The sequence below is a fragment of the Cupressus sempervirens genome, chromosome 10, assembly GCF_028749045.1.
Source record: "Cupressus sempervirens isolate cs-2001-9-10 chromosome 10, ASM2874904v1, whole genome shotgun sequence".
Taxonomy (NCBI): domain Eukaryota; kingdom Viridiplantae; phylum Streptophyta; class Pinopsida; order Cupressales; family Cupressaceae; genus Cupressus; species Cupressus sempervirens.
Window position 1 is genome coordinate 383,759,596 of NC_143127.1, and position 23,669 is coordinate 383,783,264.

The following is a 23,669-nucleotide window of genomic DNA, read 5'->3' on the forward strand; positions in this document are numbered from 1 at the left end:
TTTTTATCCTTGGTACAAATAGCACATCTTTTAATTGAAGAGTTTCTCCCATTTTTATTTGTAAGGAGCAAGTCCCAATTCCTTCTACTGGATAAGTAGAATTATCTCCACTCATGACTTCTTCTGTGCAATACTCTCTGAATGTTTCAAACTAATTTCAAAACCCAATTATATGTCTTGAAGCTCCACTATCTATTATCCAAGTATTATTACTTGTATTTAATTCACTTGACAAGGCTAAGTAGAATAGAGGATTTTTCACTTCATGAGACTCAGCTAGGGTAGCTTGATTTTCCATCCTTCCTGGACAAAATCTTTGAATGTGACTAAACTTATCACATCAATAGCACCGTACTTTGGATAGATCTCTTTCCTTGTGATTTTGAGAGTTATTTCCTCTTTTTGGTTTGAACTTCCTCTTCTTTCCTTTGTTTCTAGAGTTTGTATGTAGTGCTTATATCTCTTCTTCCTTGTTTGTGCATATTCCTCTTGATATTAGCCGTGGCTCCTCTTGAGTACATTCATTCTTTAGTTGATCAAATTTTGGAAGAGAAGGGCGACTTACACATTGAATGAAGGATTCCCATGATATCGATAGTTCTCTTGGGGCAATTAGTGAAAGTTCTGAGTCATCTACAGTGTTTCCAATTGTGGCAAGTTGATCCTTTATTTCAGAAATTCTTAAGAAATAAGTCATTATCGCCTCTCCTTTGTTTATTTTTATGTTCATGAGTTGTTGCTTTAATGTAAGTATTCTGCTTGCATTGTTTATTTTAAATATATCTTTTATAGTTTTAAATACTTCTTAAGTTGTTTCCAATCTTGCTATTGAAGGGAGAATATGATCTCTAACAGCATCAATTATGATTTTCTTGGCTTTTCCATTTCATTTGTTCCAAGATGTCCTTTCAGGTTCTTCTTCAGGCATCTTCAGATCTTTTTTCTATGAAGGACTCTAACTCAAGTTCTTCAAGTAAGTCTGTAATCCGTATTTTCCATGAAGAGAAGTTTCCAGCCCCTTTTAATCTATCTTCAACCTTGATCCCATTCACCATCTTAGCTTTATTTTATTCTGACTGATATGATAAAATCTTATATCGATTTGTTTCCAATTATTTTCCTCTAATGAGGCTCTAATACCATGTTAAAGGAAATTGGATCTTTATAGAGAAAGATCACTGCACTTTTATCTCATTCTCGAATGATTGTATATCTATAGTTATGACAGTCAACCTGTAATGTTTAATGTTCAGATCAGAATATGTGATTAATGGTGATGTATTGTATTGGGTGACTGCAGTAATAGATTATAACTGTAGTAATAATCTGAAACTTCAATCCGAATGAGACTGGAATTCTAACAACCTGCACTTTTTAAGGTTGTTTGGGTTTTCTGTCTTGATTCTAGATCTGCAGTCAATTTTAGTGTCGCAGTCTCCAGTCAGCAGTTTTCTAAGCAAAAAGGTGTTTTGTTCTACTCTTTGAGGTGTGTCAGTTTCTCTCTCTTCCCCTTGTATCTTAGATCTGTTTTCTTCCTTTATTAGGGTTGTAGATGTGTTTCTTGCATTTGAACCATTCAATCTTAGGCAAGATAATCAATTCACTTTAATCACATTTCAAATCTAAGGTTAATAAACATTGCATAAAAGAAGACTTGTTTGCATACTTCCTTAATATAATTTGGTTTAGTATTGGCATCCTTCCAGCCTGTTTGGATTTTGCTAATCTAACTCAAATTATAAGAGTTATGTTTGGAGGCTCCTAGTTCTCTGTATTGAATGGCTTAGGGTGAAGATGTTTAACTAATGAACCCATCTTATCTCGTTTATATTAACAAATCCATCTCTTCCATTTTCCTTCTAAACAATAACAAAATACAAAATGATAATATTTCAAGAATCAACTAAGAATTCTTACTACACAATCGATGCTCAATGGAAATATTACAACTATGACCCTTGCACATATGAGATGGCAGCAACCATATGTTGTTGATAATGTTTAGATATTTATTGACTCATCACTTAGGAGGATTCTGGTCTAGCAATGTAGCCGACGCTACAAAATACGACTTGTATAAGCTCAAAACAAATATTGAAATCAACCTCCAATGGATTGATGAGGGTTAGGTGCAATCTACATACATTGATTGTTATAGTAATAGCACCTTTGAGTCCAAGACTACCTCTAGCAACATCATGTCAGAATGGAAGGGAATTATTTGTTCTCTCAGGTGTACCATGTGGATCACACAAACCATGATGAAGTCAAACATAAGTATTGAAAATCAATGAGTACAATACCACTACGTGTGTTGCAGTTTAATAATACCATGGTGATAGATAAAGAAGAAAAATATTTAAAAGAAAATATACTATGCAATTGCCCATCAAGGTCAGCAAAGGCACACATCTTTGAACCTCTTCCAACATTTTCACTCTCATCACCCCATCCACAAGATATTCACATCATTCATCTTCATGCAGCCATAACATTTCTGTTGGAAGCAATTTGAATGTATGAGTAAAAAAGACTAAAGCCGAATAATCCACACACATCCAACGATCACCATGTCCCCTCACAATGACATGCTAAAACAAGAAAAAAAATCTGAACCAAAAGAAAAATAAATCAAAGAGGCTACAAAGGCACATGAAGCAAACAACAAAAACAAAAACCATCTAAATCCCAAAGAAAACAAAAGAAGTAATGCATCCCAAAATACTACCCAAATATGCTACTCAAGAGGTTTCCTCCACTCCTAAGACCTCAATTCCACAATCTAAGTAGCTTCCATCTTTCAAATCTATTTTAAGAGCTTATGTCCTAAAATCCACTATCTTAAGCCTTCCATCATCTTTGCAATCCATTTTGAGCCCTTTGTTGGGATAAGGTCACTCAACCTTAGCATGTTTTATTGTTTTTTTATTTATGCATTTTTTGAAAGATGCTAAATGAAACCAAATCTTCCACAAGGATAGACTTGGAGTTAAAAAACAGAAAGTTTATCTTTTTGGCATTTTCTATCGATTTGTTTTTTATGCAAGAGTTGTGCACAAAGGATGTTTCTAAAATAAATTGTAAATACATTGATTGTAGACGCTTTAGAAACTATTTCCTTTTGCATGAAAACTATATAAATACAATATGCTGCTGAAGAGAAGTGTGACAAAGAGAGAGAAATGTTCTAGAGAGTGTTGTTATGCTGTGGAATTATTCTGGGTATCACAACTGATTACTCTTAGAGAGCTTTGGCTCTAGAGATTGTATTGCAGTTGTTTTGTTGCTGAGAATACAACTGGGTTTGGTTTTTGAGTGGTGGATTTTTTCCTGAAAGGGTTTTCCCATGCATATCTAGTGTTATGTATTTATTTGGTTAATCTATTTTCTATATATGTTTATATAGTTTGTAATAGCTCTAGGATTTGTCATAAATTTCAGCATCTCTCCTATTAGATTTAGCATTTGGAAGCGTTTGCACACTTTGGCTTCCTTAATCACCCAAAATCCAACTCCATGCCTCCATCTAAATCTCAAAAATCAAAATACAATTTTACTCCATGAATTCATTGTAATGTCCCCTTTTTAGCATTCATAGCATGATGTTGTCGTTAGCCTATTTCCCCATAGTCCCGTAGGCTAACCAGGACATTAAAGGGGCTTAGAGGCCATTTGGCCTAGATAGTTTCAGTTGCAGCTCTTTCTGAGGGGTTTTGAGGCAACTTTGGGCATACTTACTATTTATAGTAAGTCATCTTGGGCATGGGTGGACATCTAGTGGCAACGGTATGTCGATAGTAATTGTTTAAAATCAGCAAGAAGACTTGTTTATCATTGATAAGATTTGCTTTGCATTGATAAAGCTATTTTATAAAGTTAAATTTAAATATTTAACTTTATTAATGCATAGACTATAGTTTGTGAAAAATATTTAAATTAAAAGAATCCCCTTTATTTTATAACACATTGGAGACATAAGTTACATAAAAGGGAGTGATGTTTTATCCCACATTGAGAAAACGAAGGATTGAGCCCTTGTGAGAACACTATAAAAGAAATGGAAGAGCTTCTTTTAAGCATGGTTGGAAATATCAAAGAAATTGGAGAATTTTCTGAAGGTTATGTCTCAATAGTTTGAAGGACGAAATCCCTTCAAGCTGAAAATCTTGACGCCATTGAAAGATATGGTCTTGAGATTCAACAGGGTAGCAATCCAAAAAAGCAAAAACGAAAAAGCGGAACCGAAAAAGCAGGCGGAAAAAGTGGAATCAAAAAAGCAAGCGGAAAAAGCGGAACTGAAAAAGCAGGGGGAAAAAGCGGAATCGAAAAAGCAAGCGGAAAAAGCGGAACCGAAAAAGCAGGCCGAAAAAGCAGTTCGAAAAAGTAAAGCAGAAGGGGCAGCATTGAAGGAAAATTATTACAGCCATCTACAACCAGGTTCCCTTGTTAGTATTGTTTTTTTTAGGGTATTATAAGTTTCAGTTGTAAGTGTGCATTATACCAGCATTATCATTTTGGTAATCCATGTAAATGCCAAAGTCTTGGCCATATTTCATGAGCATTGTATTAGAAATTTGATTGCAATCAAAAAGATAATAGTTGCTGGTGTCATTTAAGCAATTCAATCTCATTATTTATCAGCTAGATAGTTTGCATACCAACTGTTTGCAAAAATGCCAGTTGGCTGTAGGTGTTCTTTTCTCATGCTTAGATCATAATATATGCACTGAATATTGTCAAAATTAGGAGCGCACTCATGTTAGGTCATTGTGTAGTTCATTGTAATCTTCTATCACTAGATTCTCATTGATGCAAATTGGAAAAAAGTCATTTAAAGCAAGCTGAAATACTATATCAGTCATATGTCTCTTGCATGTGAATTGTTTGACAAAATTCTTTGAGCCTTCAATCAGCATCTTTGAGAGCAAATTCGAGGAGGGTTATTACAGTGGTATCAGAGCTTACTTGCAAAGTGTTTGACGAAATGTCAAACAACTGAAGTATAAAGATTTTTGGTGTTTGAAGAAGTTATAACCTATTGGGGTTATTACAGTGGTATCAGAGCTATAAGTCCTGCCATTCTGTGGAGGTCTTATAAGGAATTTGGAATAGCCAGATAGAGAGAAAAATGTTTGACAAAATGAATGCCGATCCAGATTAGGGAAAGGAAAGATTCTTACAATTATTAGACACCTTAGCACAGGGACAGCAATCAGCAGAGCAAAGAGCACAGGAATAGAGTCAGAGATTTGAGCTTATGATGCAAATGATGGCTTGTCAAATGGGGTTGAATGCTAATGTGGGTGGAGGAAATAATCAGAATGGTAATAATCAGGATGGGGCACATAATGGAGGCGAACAAGTTGGGAACAATTTCGGTCATGCACCCCAGCAAACTAGGCCAGAGTTTGCGGCCCATGATTCCCATATTTCCTCCTAGAGCTCCAAAGCAGCCCGTACTAGAGCCCCAGATCACTGATATACAGGACCAGCTGAGGAGAGATTGGGAAGCCGGAGGTCCAGATTTTATTGCTGCAATCACCTTTAGGGAGTATATAGATGTGCGGATGAAGCATATGCCACGTGGACATGACAAGAACCAAAGCTATGAGCTACAAAAGAAAGTAGGGAAACTTCAGTTACCATATTATGATGGCTCGGGGAAGTCTATAGCAAGAGCTTGGGTTCAAAAGCTTGACACATACTTTCAAATGAACCCTATGCCTGAGGAAGAAGCTATTAAGTATGCAGCAATTCACCTAGATGGGTTAGCACACGAGTGGTGGCATCATGGTATGGTCACTATGGGTCATGCACACATTACCTCATATGTGGAGTTTACGGAGAGACTGATTGAATGTTTTGATAGGCCTAAGGATTGTACCTTCCCTATGACAGGCAGAAACTTGTATGAGGAGTTTAACAGACATGCTGATTCAATACAGGGAGACATTAGCACATCTTCAGGTAATGGTTTATCTGCATCATCTTCACAGGCAGAAGGGGTTTCAGATGTTGTGCAGGTTGAGCCAGTTGCATCAGAAGGTGATATCATAGGCACACTGGATTGCGTGATTGACACAAATAGTGATTCTAGTACAATTGGGCTAGATGAAGTTACAGCAGTTGAGGATACTGTCATGTTTGAGGATAGTACAGTTGATCAGAAAGTGAGCATTCAGGACTTTGTAGAAAATGAGTATCAAGCACAGTTGGATGCTTCTTCACATGAGATAGAGGCTAATAGCTCTTCACTTGGTTTGGCAAGCCAGTTGAAGACAGAGGACAAGGATATTGTCACGGCTTTATCTCATCATGACAGGATACATGGACTGATTGAGAATCACATTTGGATGATTCAACTACAGGAGAGACAGAAAGGAGTCACAACAGGTTCTTCTTGTGACAACTTACAACAGATCAAGGAAGGCATGGAGGCAATGAAGGTAAGTTACACACACCTACTTTCAGATCGCGATCATCTCCTTAATCTTGCAGGGATCTAATTTAGATGCATTGAAGAAGGAGGAGGAGGAGGAGGTTGACCAGCTTTCTCATGAGCTGGAGGATACTCGGAATTCCTTGGTGTGTATTCAGTTGGCTCTCCAGGATTCTGAGAGACATGTGGACGAGCTTTGTCTTGAGGTGAGCTTAGTTCGGGAGTTAGCGCATATAGCAGGGACTCAGTTTTCTTTTACAGTCAGGTCACATGTTGATATTTATCAGATATGACAGAGTTTACAGGAGAGTCCCAGGATCTAAGTATTACAGATGATAGCTATTCTAAGGTTACTCCTTTGGACAGTGTACCAGGGATAGAGTATAGGAGTTCAACCAATCGGCACAATCATGTGTCTAGTCAGCTGAGAGTTGGCAAGCGAGACATTGCTATTGCGTGCGAACATTTTGATGTTGCTCGCCAGTTGTTAGCAATTTATGGATGGGGTTCTCCTACTAGTGATGAGCAAGGAGGCAATTATCTTTCCTTGACAGAGATCCACTCTTTATGGGAGGCTATTCGGATTCTGAGACAGAATTATATGCAGTTGGTAGCCGACAGAGATTATCTTATGGAGTCGGGGAGTACAGCATACGAAGCATTATTGGCCAAGGAAAATGAGGTGAGTGAGCTTACTCAGCAGCTCGAGGTGACTTCTGAAATTCTTGAGAGTACACAGTTGGCTTTCGAGGAGTCACAATTTCATTTGGCTAAGGTGACCGTGGAGTTAGAGCGACTGCAGTCTTTACCAGATTCTGTACAGTCACAAGCTATGGTGTCTGGTGATCCGAGGATGTCCATGGTCGAGATTATCAAAGACAGTGGAGATGGGAATGCATCCATCCTTGATACTAACATTGGCATATCGGGTTCGTTCCCACTAGAGTCAAGATCAGTTGAGTTGGGTGCTGCAGCAAATTGTTGTGGTATGCCTGACATGGTGGTGGCCTCTAGTACTGATGGCATGGAGACTAGAGATGTTGTATCAAAGATCATGTGTGATATTGGTGAGCCGGCAGTTGGCATGGTTCGTGCTAGTAATACTACTCCCATGGTGATGTCTTCGGAGGTAGTAGTCTGTTCCAACATGGTTAATGATCGATTGCAATCTGAGCCACTGACTAAGATTGGCGCATTCTATCGGCATTACACTGTGAGGTATACTCATCAATTTACCTTTGATGACCATGTTGATGAGATGATGATACAGAGATGTACTTTGGTTCCTAGTGCTTGTCATCAGTTATGGGACGGTTTGACGCCTCGGGATGAGAGTTGTGATGGGCATGACATGGCGATAGGTTCTGCAGTTGACAGTTTGATAATACATGACTTAGAGCAGGAGTTTGGGAGTGATGCTTCAGCGATTGTTGTTATTGATTCTACGCCTTTGGCTATGGCATCTCCTGACTTAACTAGTGATCAGTCACAGTGGGTTGTATCACTTGTTCATGGTGAGCTGTTGACTGAGGTTGGTTCTTTTTATCAGCATTATACTGTAGGGTATGTGCATCAGTTAGCATTTGATCCTTGTGTTGAGGAGTTGATGGCAGGCAAATTTGGTTTGGGTTCCATTTCTTGCTGTTTATCTTGTAATGTCTTTTCACCATCAACGGTGCATGGGAGTTATGGTTATGAGACAGTGGCCGGTGATCTGCAGAGTTGTGTTGACTGCAGGAGTTGTGCAGCGTGTGGATTCTCCATACTTGGTGTAGTTTCATTCGGGAGTGTTCACCATTGTTGCAGAGTTGGATTATACATTCTGTATAGGCCAGTGGGATGCGTTGATGGTATTTACTGTGTTGGCAGCTTGATTTGTCCACTTTACTTGGGTTTTGATGTTCTAAGAGTTTGTGTCTTGTGGGTTTCTGACTGTGGCAATTGTGATTTTGGAGTTTGGTTGAGCTGTAATTGTCAATTTGATTATGGATTCCTCTTGGTTAATTTTCAGAGGTTGTTGCATGAGCCTATATTGACTGACAGCAGTATAGTTCATGACTACATTTGGGATCCAGGTGGATTGATTGGGTTGTTGTTCGACCATTGCTTGGGGACAAACAATTTTGGGAAGGGCGGACTGTAATGTCCCCTTTTTAGCATTCATAGCATAATGTTGTCGTTAGCCTATTTCCCCACAGTCCCGTAGGCTAACCAGGACATTAAAGGGGCTTAGAGGCCATTTGGCCTAGATAGTTTCAGTTGCAGCTCTTTCTGAGGGGTTTTGAGGCAACTTTGGGCATACTTACTATTTATAGTAAGTCATCTTGGGCATGGGTGGACATCCAGTGGCAACGGTATGTCGATGGTAATTGTTTAAAATCGGCAAGAAGACTTGTTTATAATTGATAAGATTTGTTTTGCATTGATAAAGCTATTTATAAAGTTAAATTTAAATATTTAACTTTATTAATGCATAGACTATAGTTTGTGGGAAATATTTAAATTAAAAGAGTCCCCTTTATTTATAACACATTGGAGACATAAGTTACATAAAAGGGAGTGATGTTTTATCCCACATTGAGAAAACGAAGGATTGAGCCCTTGTGAGAACACTATAAAAGAAATGGAAGAGCTTCTTTTAGGCATGGTTGGAAATATCAAAGAAATTGGAGAATTTTCTGGATGTTATGTCTCAATAGTTTGAAGGACAAAATTCCTTCAAGTTGAAAATCTTGACGCCATTAAAAGATATGGTCTTGAGATTCAACAGGGTAGCAATCCGAAAAAGCAAAAACGAAAAAGCCGTCCGAAAAAGTGGAACCGAAAAAGCAAACGGAAAAAGCGGAATCGAAAAAGCAAGCGGAAAAAGCGGAACTGAAAAAGCAGGGGGAAAAAGCGAAATCGAAAAAGCAAGCGGAAAAAGCGGAACCGAAAAAGCAATTCGAAAAAGTAAAGCAGAAGGGGCAGCATTGAAGGAAAATTATTACAGCCATCTACAACCAGGTTCCCTTGTTAGTATTGTTTTTTTTAGGGTATTATAAGTTTCAGCTGTAAGTGTGCATTATACCAGCATTGTCATTTTGGTAATCCATGTAAATGCTAAAGTCTTGGCCATATTTCATAAGCATTGTATTAGAAATTTGATTGCAATAAAAAAGATAATAGTTGCTGGTGTCATTTAAGCAATTCAATCTCATTATTTATCAGCTAGATAGTTTGCATACCAACTGTTTGCAAAAATGCCAATTGGCTGTAGGTGTTCTTTTCTCATGCTTAGATCATAATATATGCACTGAATATTATCAAAATTAGGAGCACACTCATGTTAGGTCATTGTGTAGTTCATTGTAATCCTCTATCACTAGATTCTCATTGATGCAAAGTGGAAAAAAGTCATTTAAAGCAAGCTGAAATAGTATATCAGTCATATGTCTCTTGCATGTGAATTGTTTGACAAAATTCTCTGAGCCTTCAATCAGCATCTTTGAGAGCAGATTTGAGGAGGGTTATTACATTCATCACCTCTTTAGGTGTGTAACAATGTTGGTCTTGAAAACACTCACATCTACTCATATTTTGTAATAAAATTATCTTATTGTATCATCCCAAAGTCCTTCAATGCCCAACCCTTTATCCAACATCCACTCTCCACAAAATCCTTTACTCCAATCTTTTGCATAACACCTTTGTTCCTCCCATCTTCCCACCCATGTCATCCTCTTTTCCATCATTCTATTAGCACTACAAGCATACCTCCTATTGCCATGGTCTATAACAACAACTCTTCAAGGTATACCATCCATAGAAATAGATGTTTGAATCCTTCATCTCGCCATCACCTATCTTTCAACCTCACTTATCCACATCCTTATCCTCATCCTTCTCCATCCATAAAATCCAAAAAATAAAAGTACATGAAAAGAGAAATCACAAAAGTAAAGACAAACAACCTGTCCAATGAAGAAAACCACTTCTTTTGTTGCCTTTGGAAAGTACCATGGTGAAAACATCCTCAAGCACTCCACACCCGGGGGAAAATTCCATCCACTCCATCCCATCTCCCTCATCCCATATCCTGCACCGCATCTCCTTCCTCCCATCTACATCCACCCTATTATGCCATGCAATCTAAATCATCCTCCCATTGCACCTTTTGATCTTGATGAGGACTATTGGTAAACCGTAAAATATCCATGCATGCTTTGGACAACACAAACATTGCACACCCCCCTTTCACATCATCTATCCATCCCATGAATTATTTACCATCTTCACTTTGCAACTAATTTAAAACTAGCATTGGGCATCTTATTCCCCTATAGTATAGCCCTCAGAGCTACATCCTCCTAACCCTTCATTCTAGTCCTCCATCCTCATATCCTCCCTAGAATAATCCAATATGCTCTTATCCTCCATCTCAAATTTCCTCCTATCTATTATCACCATTTAACTCCAATTCTCACCCTCCTCATCCATCCACTCAACCCCCCTATCTCCTATGTAAGCAATCCCTCCATTCTTCCATCCTTGTACTAAGCCTTGGTTCTCCCTTGTCATTGGTTCCCATACATTCCACTATCCCAACCATCTTGTCCACCATATTCCTTTCTCCCTAGTTCTCCATGCAAACTCATCCTATTCGATACATTTATCCTCCCCCCATCCCTCCAATCCAAACATCCCGAAGCCATCCATCCAAATGCAATCAAACCTAATCCATGAAGTCCCATCATATCATCCAACATATTATCCAAAGGCACTCATCAATTTTGATCAAAATTAACTAATACTCTATTGATCCACTTTACTCCAGTTATCATCATAGGAATATATTGTTCCTGATCCTCATGTTGTTCTTATCATTAAGAATACCATCCTTGCGATATGCATTCTTCTTATTGTTGATAAGATCATCTTCATCATCCACCACTCAATCAATCAATCAGTGATTATTATTAATTTTTACTTCATAGGAATAACATGCCTCTATTGTTTACAAGATTGTTCCGTGTGCTTTTTATCCTATACATTAACTCTATTAACACATTCACAAGTTCGGTTTTTATGGGATGGCTTCAGAAAGAACCCTGCAACCTCTGTACATGTTCAACAGAGTTATGGACTGCCCTATAGGGACAAGGCAATAGTAACTTGGGTCACACCCAAAAGCATAAAGTTTGTACTCGTGTGAAACCTGGTTCTTGTATTTCTTTTGCGTGATTTGTTGTCATTAATCAGATTATCTTTGTTGAGTTCTTTCCCTCATCAAGTTGCAAAGTAGTCTGGTCATGATCCAGTTTTTAACTAACCATTCAAGTAGATTGCCCGACATCAAACGGATTTAGTGCAAGATGAAAAGGTTTATGACTAATGGTGATCCCAGCAGTCGAAAGAAGGAAATAATGATTTAAAAGGAGAAAAAAATCAGCTGATATGGCAAGAGAAGAGAAAAGCAGCAAGTGTTTGAATGACCATGCATGGTGCAGATAGCCTTGGCAATAATTGTAGGAAGTGTAGTTACGAAGTGACAAATTAGTCGTAAAACCATGCCTAAGTTAAAAGATAGCAAGTCAGTGAGGGGAATAAGCCAATTATAGGTGTCAGAGCCATTACAGAAACATGACATTGCCTTAAGTAGTAGCAAATGCATATTTAAACTTTGCCTTAAAGTCACTTCATGCTGGCAAAGACAAGCTTAAGCTCTGTTCAAGAGGTTGCAGTGAGTGGAGAAAAACAAGACATAAAATGGCAAATCTATAAGTGATTCACGCCCTATTAAAATTATGTGAAAAAACTAAAATTAGGTGTACCGCCAGTCCAAGGATCTTGCCAAACAGTGGCAACATGATTAGCGATCAGTATATGTTGAATTAAGAGAGGTTCAAGTGAGAATTCCTGCCGTTTTAAGGTGACAATGCCAAAAGGAAAATGTAATGGCCCCTTTTAGGCTAAGTCAGGAAATATGAACAATTACCTTGCAATCCAAATCACTAGAGACTTTCTTCCTTCAAGTCCTTAATTACTTCTAGGAATTACTACCTATGAATGTGAAAATGATGCAATCGATAGTATGAAAAATGATATTATTATTCCAACATAACATATAAATATTGATCACTGCTATATCTGATATAATAATAAGGATTACGCAAACTGATCTTTATTTCTAAAGACAAGAATATTAGTGTTGTCTGATGTATCAATGCAGAATGTGATTATGAACTTAGACTATAATTGCTTATGATGATCAGATTATTGTTTCTAATGATTCCTTGATTGTATGCAATGACTGGTAAGACAATATCGCCTATGGAGATCCAGTTGTTATTTTTTGTTCTGATCTTTTAACTATATGCAATGATGACTGATATATCACTTACAACAACAATATTGCTGTCTCAGAGATCATCCTTCAATACTTGCAATGTCTGATATCAATATCGCTTAATAGAGATATAGTTGCTGTCTCAGATAATGACTAAGAATCTTGCAACAATTAGGATGCAGTGTCTGATATACTTTCTTTCCCACAACCACAAGGTGTCGTATCTAATATGATATGTGCTTGCAATTGATTAATGCTGAGAAGGAAATGGCTTGACATGAGCAAATCCAGCTGGATTAAATATAAGAGGTATTCAACTTGACGATTGGATTTGATCCTTCTTAAATATCTCTCAAGATCAAAGATTTGTGTTGTTTTGAGAGCAAAAAGTCACGTTCATGAGCAATTTGCACTTCTTCATTGTAAAGACTAATTGCATCATTTCATCCACCCCATTTCAGTCTTAACCACAGCATTTGTCTGTATCATGCATCTTCACTTAATAGTTTTAATTAAGACTTAATTGGTCTTATGAATTAATAAGTGAATTCTTACTCAATCAATTATTTGATAATTGATTTACTTATGATTGTAGGTCTTCAGCTGATCAATCTTATAACAGATGACTACCGATTCTCAAATCATAATTAGTGTTGCTAGTCACTCAATTTCACCATGCCTCTTATCTCGATGATGATACTCTTCCTTGTAAGCAATAGACCTTATTATCATTCCCTCTGTCGCTTTTTAATCTCTTGTGATCTTGATTGAATAAACCAAATGTCACTGATCTTCCTATGGAAATTTTATCATCCCTGACATCATTCTTCTATAGCCAGGATCATGTATACCATATATGCCATTCTTCCACAGCCGATATCTATCCGATAAGTTGCATTGATATACTAGTTATGGTTATCTGATATAAATGATGGTCTATGTGATGTTTGTCATTATGATTTGCTTTTCACTAATGTTTGATCATTATCCTTAACCAAGTGATCTCTTTTGTCGATTCCCTGTTCTTCATCATCTGAGACTTGTTGCTGACTTAATGATACTCGATATGCTGATTGCAGTTCTCATAACATGTAGGTAATCTTATTGATCTATCGGGTAATTCATCTCCAACCGTACTACCCTCATAGTTGCTCTGGATATTGATGTTGACACCCAAATTAAATAATAACTCTCATTATATTCTTATGTTAAACTGGGTTAGTCTTGGTAAATGACTTAGGAAACCATCTTATTTATAATACTTTACAGTTTCCTCCATTATTCTTCTATCCTGAAATATTAATCTATTATTTCCAATCTACTATTAGACATCAAGGATTGCCACTCCTTGCTCACAAGGTGTCTTGGTGCTCTAGTGGTGTTGGTCCAAAAATGGGCACATTACAGAAAACTTGTCAGCAGTTTGTGAGAAGTCCAAAATAGATGCACTTCTTGGTTGGACTGACATGGAAATGTTCTCACAAGGCTACTATAATATAGCAAACCAGTTGGTGACTAGCATCTAGCATGAAGGGAGTTAAATAATAAAAACATAAGGCAGCACACTTTCGGTTAGAAATTGCTATAGAAAACTCCACTCAAACTGAGTGGAGCTAGTTAAGAGAAATGTTCCAGCAGCAAGGAAGGGATTTTTAGGCATAACAGTGCACCTTTGACTTATCTTTAGTTTTAAAAGAGAAAAACAGTACAAATAGGTCCTGTTGAGTGCCCACTAAAAAGTGTTCCGTGCAGCTCAAATAAGATTATTTTCCACCTATGGTCGCAGATATGCCAGTCAAAAGTGTAAATCTTTATGACAAGGATTTTTACTTCTCCAAGCAACATCTATATCAGTTTCAAAATAGGCATTACAAGTGTCTTTGGAGGTCGTGGTGATTAGATGTTTTCATCAAATGAATATAATTGATGTATTTAGTATCCTATTGCGCAATGACAAAAGATGTTTGTGCTACAGATTCTATCCAAACCCTGAGGAATGATCATGTAATGTGCCTTTCAAAGTCATCAGCATGTTCATCATGGTGCCCAAATGGAAGACTTAATGAAGTTTTCGCTAAGGCTGAAGGTCAAGTATTTGGCCATCAGAATTGGCACGTGAGGAGTGTTTGTCAACATTTTAGCTATCTACATTTGCTTTGAGAGTGGTTGTTATATCCTCTTTACCGCAAATATGGAATAGGGATAGGGTTGCTTAAAGGGCATAACTTTATGGAGAATATAAAATCACTTTTTTATCCCTAAAAGGTTATTCTTGAGAGCATGAGTGCTTTGAGCATATAATTGGTAAGGTTAGTCGATATGAAGTTCATGCTACATTAATTGATGTTTCAAGTAAAACTATTGTATTGTGGTGGCTGTGATTTTAAAATCAAGTTCCTTGAATTTCATAACTTTGCCAAATTTTCTTTTGATGTTTACTTTCCGTTAAGTAATAACTTTGTGTATAAATTGGCAATTTATTATATAGACTCATGTGATGTTTACTTGCTTAACTGTCTCCTATTGATGTAGATGCCTCTTTTTTAGGAAAAAGTAAGCATGCATATGTGTTTTTCCTTAAGATATTGCAGCCAACAGAAGTCTCTGTTTGAGCAAGTACGAAGTTATCTTCATTTGTGCCTGAATTAGTATATCTTCCATTCATCCAATTATCCCACTATAGGTTTTGATTGTTGACAATCTAGTGCTCCCATCCAAAGCAAAATCATAGTCAATTAGATATCTACATTTAATACAAAAAAAAAAAAAAAACATGAAATCTTGTACGGTGTGCATACTTGTAAGTTTGATTAATTGGTTTAGCTAGCTCTTAAGGAATTTTCTCTTATAATTTAAAGAACAGTTCTACTATACGATACTAATAAGTTAATAACAAATAACACTGAGGCCAACCAAAAATTATTAAAGGTTTCTCAACATAAACAACATTCAAATTCTGATGGACAGTTACAACTAGAGAAGATATACACAACAGTGGCATTAGGAGATATTTGATCTGAAATGTGAAGGCCGTGCAACTCTCTGCAGCAACCCTCTCTCCAACGAACCACCAACGCAGATGTTGCAGATGAATAAATTAAAAATGTTTGATATAATGCAGGGAAAACCCATGCATTTATCCAGTTGGATTCACGATCAACAATTTCAGACTCAGATTTATTTACTTAATCAAGACCTATCTCCATAAGATTTGAATTCAATTCACAACAATACTTGGTATGTCTATATCATACCAAATCTATTGCATCCCGTTGATGCGATAATAAGCAGGTACCTTGCTAAGACCCTGGTTTGGTCTTTTCATTAATAAGCCATATGTAAAAAATATCAAGCTTTGAGTTGCCTTCTCATCAATATTTCTCTCTCAATGTTGTAGCAAGTTTATCAAATTTATGTAGGTGAGAGAATAAATAACATGGAAATTGCATGTGGGAATGAATGTGTTAAAAAATATCAAGGAGTGCGAGTGTGAAAATATGCAACTAGGAAGTTGGGTACCTCAGTACCATACTTGTCATTGTCTGGTGCTAACCATTCGGGTTCATGTGTGGTTACAACTTGCTGAAGACCACTCAGCGCAGTGTGGCTTTTAGCTAAGGACCCATATCCCCAATCAAGAAGCTGAGTGTCTGAATAAGAGAGAAAGTAGGTACACATTTGAACAACTAAGAACCAGTAAATGTGGATAATATCAAGGAAAATGAGTACCATGGCAAAACCCCAAATTTATCTTTGATAAAAGATCCATATCCACAACTATAAAGCTGCAAGTGTGTAAGGAAATAAGAAGGAACTTGAGTATCTGCATAGAGGCCCCAACTTAGATTTTAGATTAAAAACGTATATCCACAACTATTAAGCCACGCAACTTATGATTTCATGACTCAAAAGATATCATAGTTCGGAGCTTGACAATCAAGTTATCAACAGTAAAACTGATAGTTTGGTATTTAAATCATGTCGTACAATACCTTTAAAGGAAACCTCTTCTTCTGAATGGGTCAGCGCGTGTAAGCCAACAAACTCAACACAAAATCATCCCAGATCACAGAAACAGTATCTTATCAGGACTGCAATCCGAGGAAGCACCCAACCTAGTTGGTCTACAAAACCAATAGAATCACAGTTAACAACATCCGAGATATTAAAGCCTGGTTTCGACTAGTCTCTTCCCTTTAAACGGAGTTCAGCTTCATTGAAATCACAGAAAAAGACATGAGAAAGAACAATACCGAATAAATTTCTGCCCCACTCAACTTCAAAGCGTCATGACCCAGTATTTGTTGCGTGAGGCCTTAACACACATTGACTTAAGACATCTATGTCTGAAATTTCCTGAAGGATGCACATTTAGATAACAAGTTAAATCTGTTTGACAATGCTTCGTTTTTTTTTCATCAACCAGTATCTTTTACATTAGGTAGTGCATCCAGTATGCGGAACAGACACTGGCCTACCAAAAATGGTGGAACTCAATGATCAGACACAAAAGCTCGTAGCATCAAGACAGCAGAAATTGCCGATTGATGGAATGAAGTGAAATGACAATGTTAAATGGCGTCATGCATTCAAGCAGTTTACGGAACCCAAGGACAAAAATAGTCGGGATTCATTCTCCAGTTCGGGGCACGCGAGTCTTTGTGGGTTCTTTCTGAGACCGAAAGAGAGGTAAATTCACAAAACAATTTGTACAATATTGTTTATTGTTTACAATGGATCCGCTCTTCTTACGAATCATTAATCTTCTCGTTTCTTATCCATATTTATCTTCTCGCTTCACATCCACATTAATCGAAGTAAAACCTTAATTGTTTAGAATGTGCTACTAAAGTAGAATCAAAAGTTAACGGATAGCAATTTATGAACAGAAATACCTATTCAACGATAAAATATTAATGTCAATATCTTTAAGCCGACACGCATCACTATACAAAAGCCAACTAAGCGACCACCAAGACTATAGTTGATGGAGACCCTAACAGATGTCGCCATCTTAACTGAAGTGCTCTGTTATTGGAATTTCAGGAGGCATATAACCCAACGAGGGATGTTGTTACAGATAATGACGAATGGGAAATGTGGGTTACATGCCTTGTTCGGGCAATTATGATTTGTATTTTCCCCTTTTTTAATGCTCTATGAATGAGTGGATATTTATACGGTGAAACTTGGCGGGCAATTGGTCCTGCTTTGGTTGAGATAGGCTTAGTACTGATAGTGCTGCACATTTTCAGCAGCTAATTTGGCATCGTCCATCGCGGATCAGATTTGAAATCTACATTTTTGTACGATGTTGTTTAATGATAAAAGATCATACGATAAGAACAGAGCATAAAATGGTAAAAAATCAAATCGAACTTTATCGAGATCTGGATGATGTTTACTGCAAACAAAAGCTATCCATGATTGAATTGGGTGTAACAGTGGCTTTTTGGATTACCGTCGTTAACCAGCTATTAAATCAATTATATTCTACTAATTAAAATTTATTTCATTTGATATTTTTCTATTATGTTTGTTGAAAATATATGTCAATTTTTTAACTATGTCATTTATATATATCAATTTTTTAACTTTTAATTGGATGGATGAGTTAGAGTCTTATATGAGAATTGATGAGTTTATGAGATGATTTTTAATTAAATATTTAAATTCCTTTCTCTTGTCCCTAATTTTTCCCACATGTTTTATGTTTTAAATCATGTTTTTATCTATTTATTCAAAGTAAGTTAAAATTATATTTTAAGACTTTAATTATTGTATATAGATTTTAAGATAGAAAATAACTTGACCTTTCATTCTTTTCTAGAATCATTATAAACATTATCATTAATTATAAATAAATATATTAAGATTAAAAAATACTTTTTTTTTGGTAATAATTTATTAGAAATCTTCCTTGAGTACTATTCCATTCAATTTTAATTACAAATATTTTTTTTTATAAAAGTAAACATTAATATATTTCATACATATCAAAAAAAAGAATTAACTAATATTATTAAAGGCAAGTACTAAGCCACTAAGTAACACTTGTTTAGTTGATATCCATAATTGAATTGGATGTAAGTGGTTTATTTATTTTTAACTTTTTAATGTATGATTGCCTTATTTGTATATCACTAGTAGTGATTTATGAACTACTATTAGAGATATATTAGAGATATGTGAATTACTAATAGACATTTGTGAATTACTATGGGACATTTTGTGAACCACTATTGATCATTGAATGAATAGTTATTGGTACAATGGAGGTCAAGTATGGGTAAACACTATTTTTGGACCATTTGACTCTTTTGTTATTAGTGGAGAGTTGAAACTTTAGCTTTAACCGGTTAAGTCACATAATGAAAACAACAATAAAAAATTGTAAAATTTCACCATCATTTAGTATCTTAGTTAAATGTGTGAAGTTAATTATAACCACTACTAGTATCTTCCCCTATTGGCCATATTATTTTAGTTAAGTGGAGAAAAGTATATTAATGGTCGTAATTGATTAATTAGTTGTAATATTAATTGAAATTTTATGAAAAGCTTATTTTATATAGTTTAGAATTTTTTTCACTATTCTTAAATATCTTTAATTTTAGTAATAATTACTTTCAAGTATGTGGTCAAATGTTTTTATTTTGTTTACAAGTATAAAATATATGTTGGGAGAACTTCACAATTTTGAGAATAATCTAGATTGATTAGCTATTACACTGGTTATTGGTTATGAGCTTGGTTAATGCTATGGATTGTCATAACACTTTCAAAAGTTGTTATGATACCAATAAAAACTCCATTTTTTTTGGAGAGATCATTTAATCTTAATAAGTCATGTAGTTGGCTCGTATCACCTAAAGTCTCTTAATTTTGATGTAATTAATGCTGACAGGCATTCTACGATGGCAAAATGGGGGAGTGGGATGGTGTGAGTGTGTTAATGTTAGCTTTTATTCTTCTAGGCTAAATTTGACAACCATCTACATGTCAAAAGTTTAAATCTTATTATAAATAGAATATACTTTTCAAAACAATTTAATAAATACCACATAAAATATTTGTTTAAATTATAATATTTGGAGATATAAATCATCCATTTTCTAAGAAATTAAAATAAAAAGCTTAAATTAGTATAAATAAATAAATACATGGAGATAAAGAAAATATAAATAATTTTAGATGTAGTAAATTAAATTATAATTATTTTGTAGTGGATATCTATCAACATTTCTTTAGAGAGATTTATTTAAGATATCTATACTAGTTTAAGGGTTTTTTACAACTTGGATATCAATTAAGATATTATTTAACTAATTCAATTAAGTTGTCTACTTTTCAAAAAACATTAAAAGACAACTTAGTTTAATAGGGAAATATTAAAAAGGCAATGTAGTGCTTGAAAAGTTGAGTTTGATTTAGTGTGAACAATTTGACTTAACGATTCTTTCTCATGAAAAGTAATATTATTCTTTTAACTAAGTTTTTGTGTGAGAAAATTATTATATTTTTAAATGAAATATTTCTCTCCAAAAAGTTATTTAAGGAGGTTGAGGGCTCATTTTAAAGAGAGAACTTGTGAAATTGTATTCATGCATTGTTGGAATTAACCTTGAATTCTTCTAAAGAAAATCAAGCATGAAATTTATCTCAGGATTACTAATTATGGGGAAAGAAACCCCTTAGCTAGATTTCATCTAAGGATCACCATTACAAATTGAAGCATTAAAATCTTGTTTGTAGACATAGAAATTTTTTATGTGTTTCTGTTATAAATGTTGTGTGTGCTTGCTATTGATTTATAAGTTGATATAAGATATTTTAGGGCTGGGAATTGTTGTCCTGCATTTTGTCACCACAAAATGTTGGTAACAGCACGAAACTTTTCCAAGCTAGTTTCGTGTCTCTCTAAGCTTGAATTTGATATTCAATTGCTTAATGTTGATCGATTGAACCATTTCAATTCGAATATCAAATTGTTTTACTGAAGGCCTTCTTCAAGTCGTTTTTGTTTTTCTTTTTGTCAAGCCTTTGCTTGATTTTTGAAGCCTTCAAAGTCCGTTCTTTGCTTTTGAGTTTGTGTTTGCTTATTTTTGGTCCTTTGAATTCACTCATCTTATGCCTTTCGTTTTTCCCTTCGATTCGGTCTAACCTAGAGGTCAATCGAAGTTGTCAGTCAAGAGATATGGTCATTTTAGTGCCTCAAAAGTGGACATTTTAGGTGCAACAGCACGAATTAAAAATATGATGTTATATTTTCATTTTGACATTCACTTTTTGAAAATATAACATTTTTCTCCCCTGTTTGCCTTCCAGGGTATTCCTCTTGCCAAGACTCAAGGTGCCAGTGCTCTACGTTTCTATAAACGAGGCATTTGCACTACTAAGGATATTTTTTCAAGAGTCACCATGAATTTCAGGTCTTGGGAAGATATGCAAGTTCAATACCGCCTTGTTCGCGCTGATCGTCAGACTTATGAGCTTTTGTTGTCTTCCATCCCTGTGCACTTACTTCATAAAGTGGGGATTCAGTCTGTTCGACCTTGGTGGTATGATTGGAAGTGGTTTCCTGCCACTCCATTTACCAATTATAAGCCCAATATGGGATATAGATGGCTTTCGCCCCACCTTCCAATGGTAGACACGCTTAATCAATGGTGGCATTTGCAGTCTTCACTTTCTCAATGGAGAAAACGGTTCGACACCATTTGGAGTGCCATTACAGAACCTAAAATTGCTCACTTTGCTTGGTGCCTTGCTTTCCAAGGTCTTCCCCTGGGGCCTCGGCTCAAGCACATTGGGGTTCCTGATCCCAGATGCCCCTTTTGTGGCCAACCTGAGTCCTTTTTGCATATTTTTTGGTTTTGCAAACGTGCTCAGAATTATTGGCATTGGATCCATGATTTTTTCAAGCCTTTCAGGCCCAAACCTTTTTCATGGCACATGATCCTTCTGGGTGATTCCCCCAGATTTCCTCAAAAGTTTTCCCAGATTTGGCATACCTTCAGGATGGAAATTTTATTTTCTCTATGGAAAGATAGGAATGCAGTTTTATTCACTCACAGTTTTTTGGATGTTAACATTGCAATGTACACTAAGGCATGCATTTGTAACAATGTCATTATGCAAATACAGGCGCAAGCTAATAAAGTTGCACTGGAGGTTGCCCACTTACAAGAATTGTTAAACCACTGGGGCAATGCTCCTTGTACCGTTGCCAGAGTGCCTTCGGAGGCCTCAGCTGATGCTTCCTCATCCCGCGGTCGCCGTTTCAGACGATAGTCCTCTAGCTTTTTGTTATGTTTTGAAGTTACTTTTCATTTAAATTTATAACTTAAAGTGACTATAGTGCACTTTATGTTATAATTTTAAGTTGAGTTACTTTTTAATTTTTCACTTAAAGTGACTATAGAACTATATAGTTATTTTTTAAATTTTTTATTTTTAAATCAAATACTTATATAAATGTCACTTTAACTTAATGTTTATAACTTATATTGATTAATATAATGCATAAATATTATTTTTGACCCATATTGTTGACATTTTTATAAAAATAAGTGAAATGCATAACTTAAAAGTCTAAAAGTGGACATTTTATATGCATATGCATGTAAAAAAAATTATGAAAAGTGGAAACTTTTCATGCTAATGCATATAAAAATTCATTTTGTGGACCTTTTTCAAGTCATTACATCAAAAGCTTCTTAAAGTGGACCTTTTTGATGCAATGACATGAAAAGTTGAGTTTTCATGCTTGTGCATGAAAAAGGTGAGATATGTTTTTAAAATATGTAAGTGACTCCAAAAAGTGAGATTTTGGAGACTTGCACATTTTAAATTATGTAATGGGCTTCAAAAAGTGAGATTATAACCAAATACATAGTTTAAAGCATGCAATTGCATCAAAAAGGTCCTATTTTACCTTATTACATGTTTTAAAATATGCAATGAACACAAAAATGTCCTATTATGTGAAGAAAACATGTTCTTGCTCCAAAAACCTCCTATTTTGATCATAACTTTTGATTCTCTTCATGGATTTGAATGAAATCAATTGCATTCATCATGTTTTGGAGAGGTGATCATTTTGCCCTCATCAAAAATCAAATTATTGCACCCAAAAACATGTTTGAAACTTCAAGCTAGGGCACGTTTTTTCATAAAAATCCATAAATCTGCCAAGTTTGATCACGTTTTTACATGAGATCAAGTCGTTTTTACCTTTTTAGGTGATTACATTGGTGAGGATCATTATTTTGGTGTTAAATCATCAAAAAACTCTACTTTGAAGATCACATTTTTTGCTTGTTTTGATAAAAACGGCTCAAGAACTTTCAAATCTTTAAAACGTGGCAATGAGGAGCTAATTTAGGGCACGTTTTGTGATCTTGCATAATAATCTCCTTGTTTGCTACTCTCTATCATTCAAATTTTGGAGATTTGACAAATTCTCATCATTTTTGAAGAAAATTTTAAAGAAAGAGCATCTTTTCCTTCATTTTTGGCACATATTCATCAAGTAAGTGGACTTCTTCTTTCTTATGTTTTAATTCATGCTTATCCTTGCTGATTTGATGCTTGAAATCGTTGGATGGATGCCATTTGTGAAAATCTTTGCCTTAGAATGTGCATTTTTGCTTTAAATATGAAATTTTTCTTCATTTTGATGTCTTTGGTTCTTCCCCAAGTTCCAAATTCAAATTTTATCTTTGGGAATGCATTACATCTTGGCATGTTTGAGTTATTTTCAAAGGTATGTTTTTCTCTTGTTTTGTTTTTGTGTGCTTGTTGCTGATTTTTCTCCATTTTGGAGAAGTCGCAAGTTTTTTCCCAAAAACTTGTTTTTCCTTCACTAGATGCGAAAGCATTATCATTTCATTTCACATTCTG

General features: G+C 35.6%; 1 protein-coding gene across 5 annotated transcripts in view; it reads right to left on the reverse strand.

Moving 5' to 3' along the window:
• LOC149534273 (uncharacterized) overlaps positions 1–17,591 on the reverse strand; it is an 82,100-nt gene extending 64,509 nt beyond the window's left edge. For 2 of the 5 annotated variants that reach the window (XM_089803163.1, XM_089803159.1), the window contains exons 1-2: positions 17,018–17,584; positions 16,757–16,888 (exon numbers count right to left, since the gene is read on the reverse strand). The gene's annotated coding sequence lies outside the window, so the exon portion shown is untranslated. Of the gene's footprint in view, positions 1–16,283; positions 16,415–16,756; positions 16,889–17,017 lie in introns of all 5 variants that reach the window. The other 3 variants (XM_089803161.1, XM_089803160.1, XM_089803162.1) reach the window with 3 other exon arrangements.
• Positions 17,592–23,669: the final 6,078 nt, after the last annotated feature.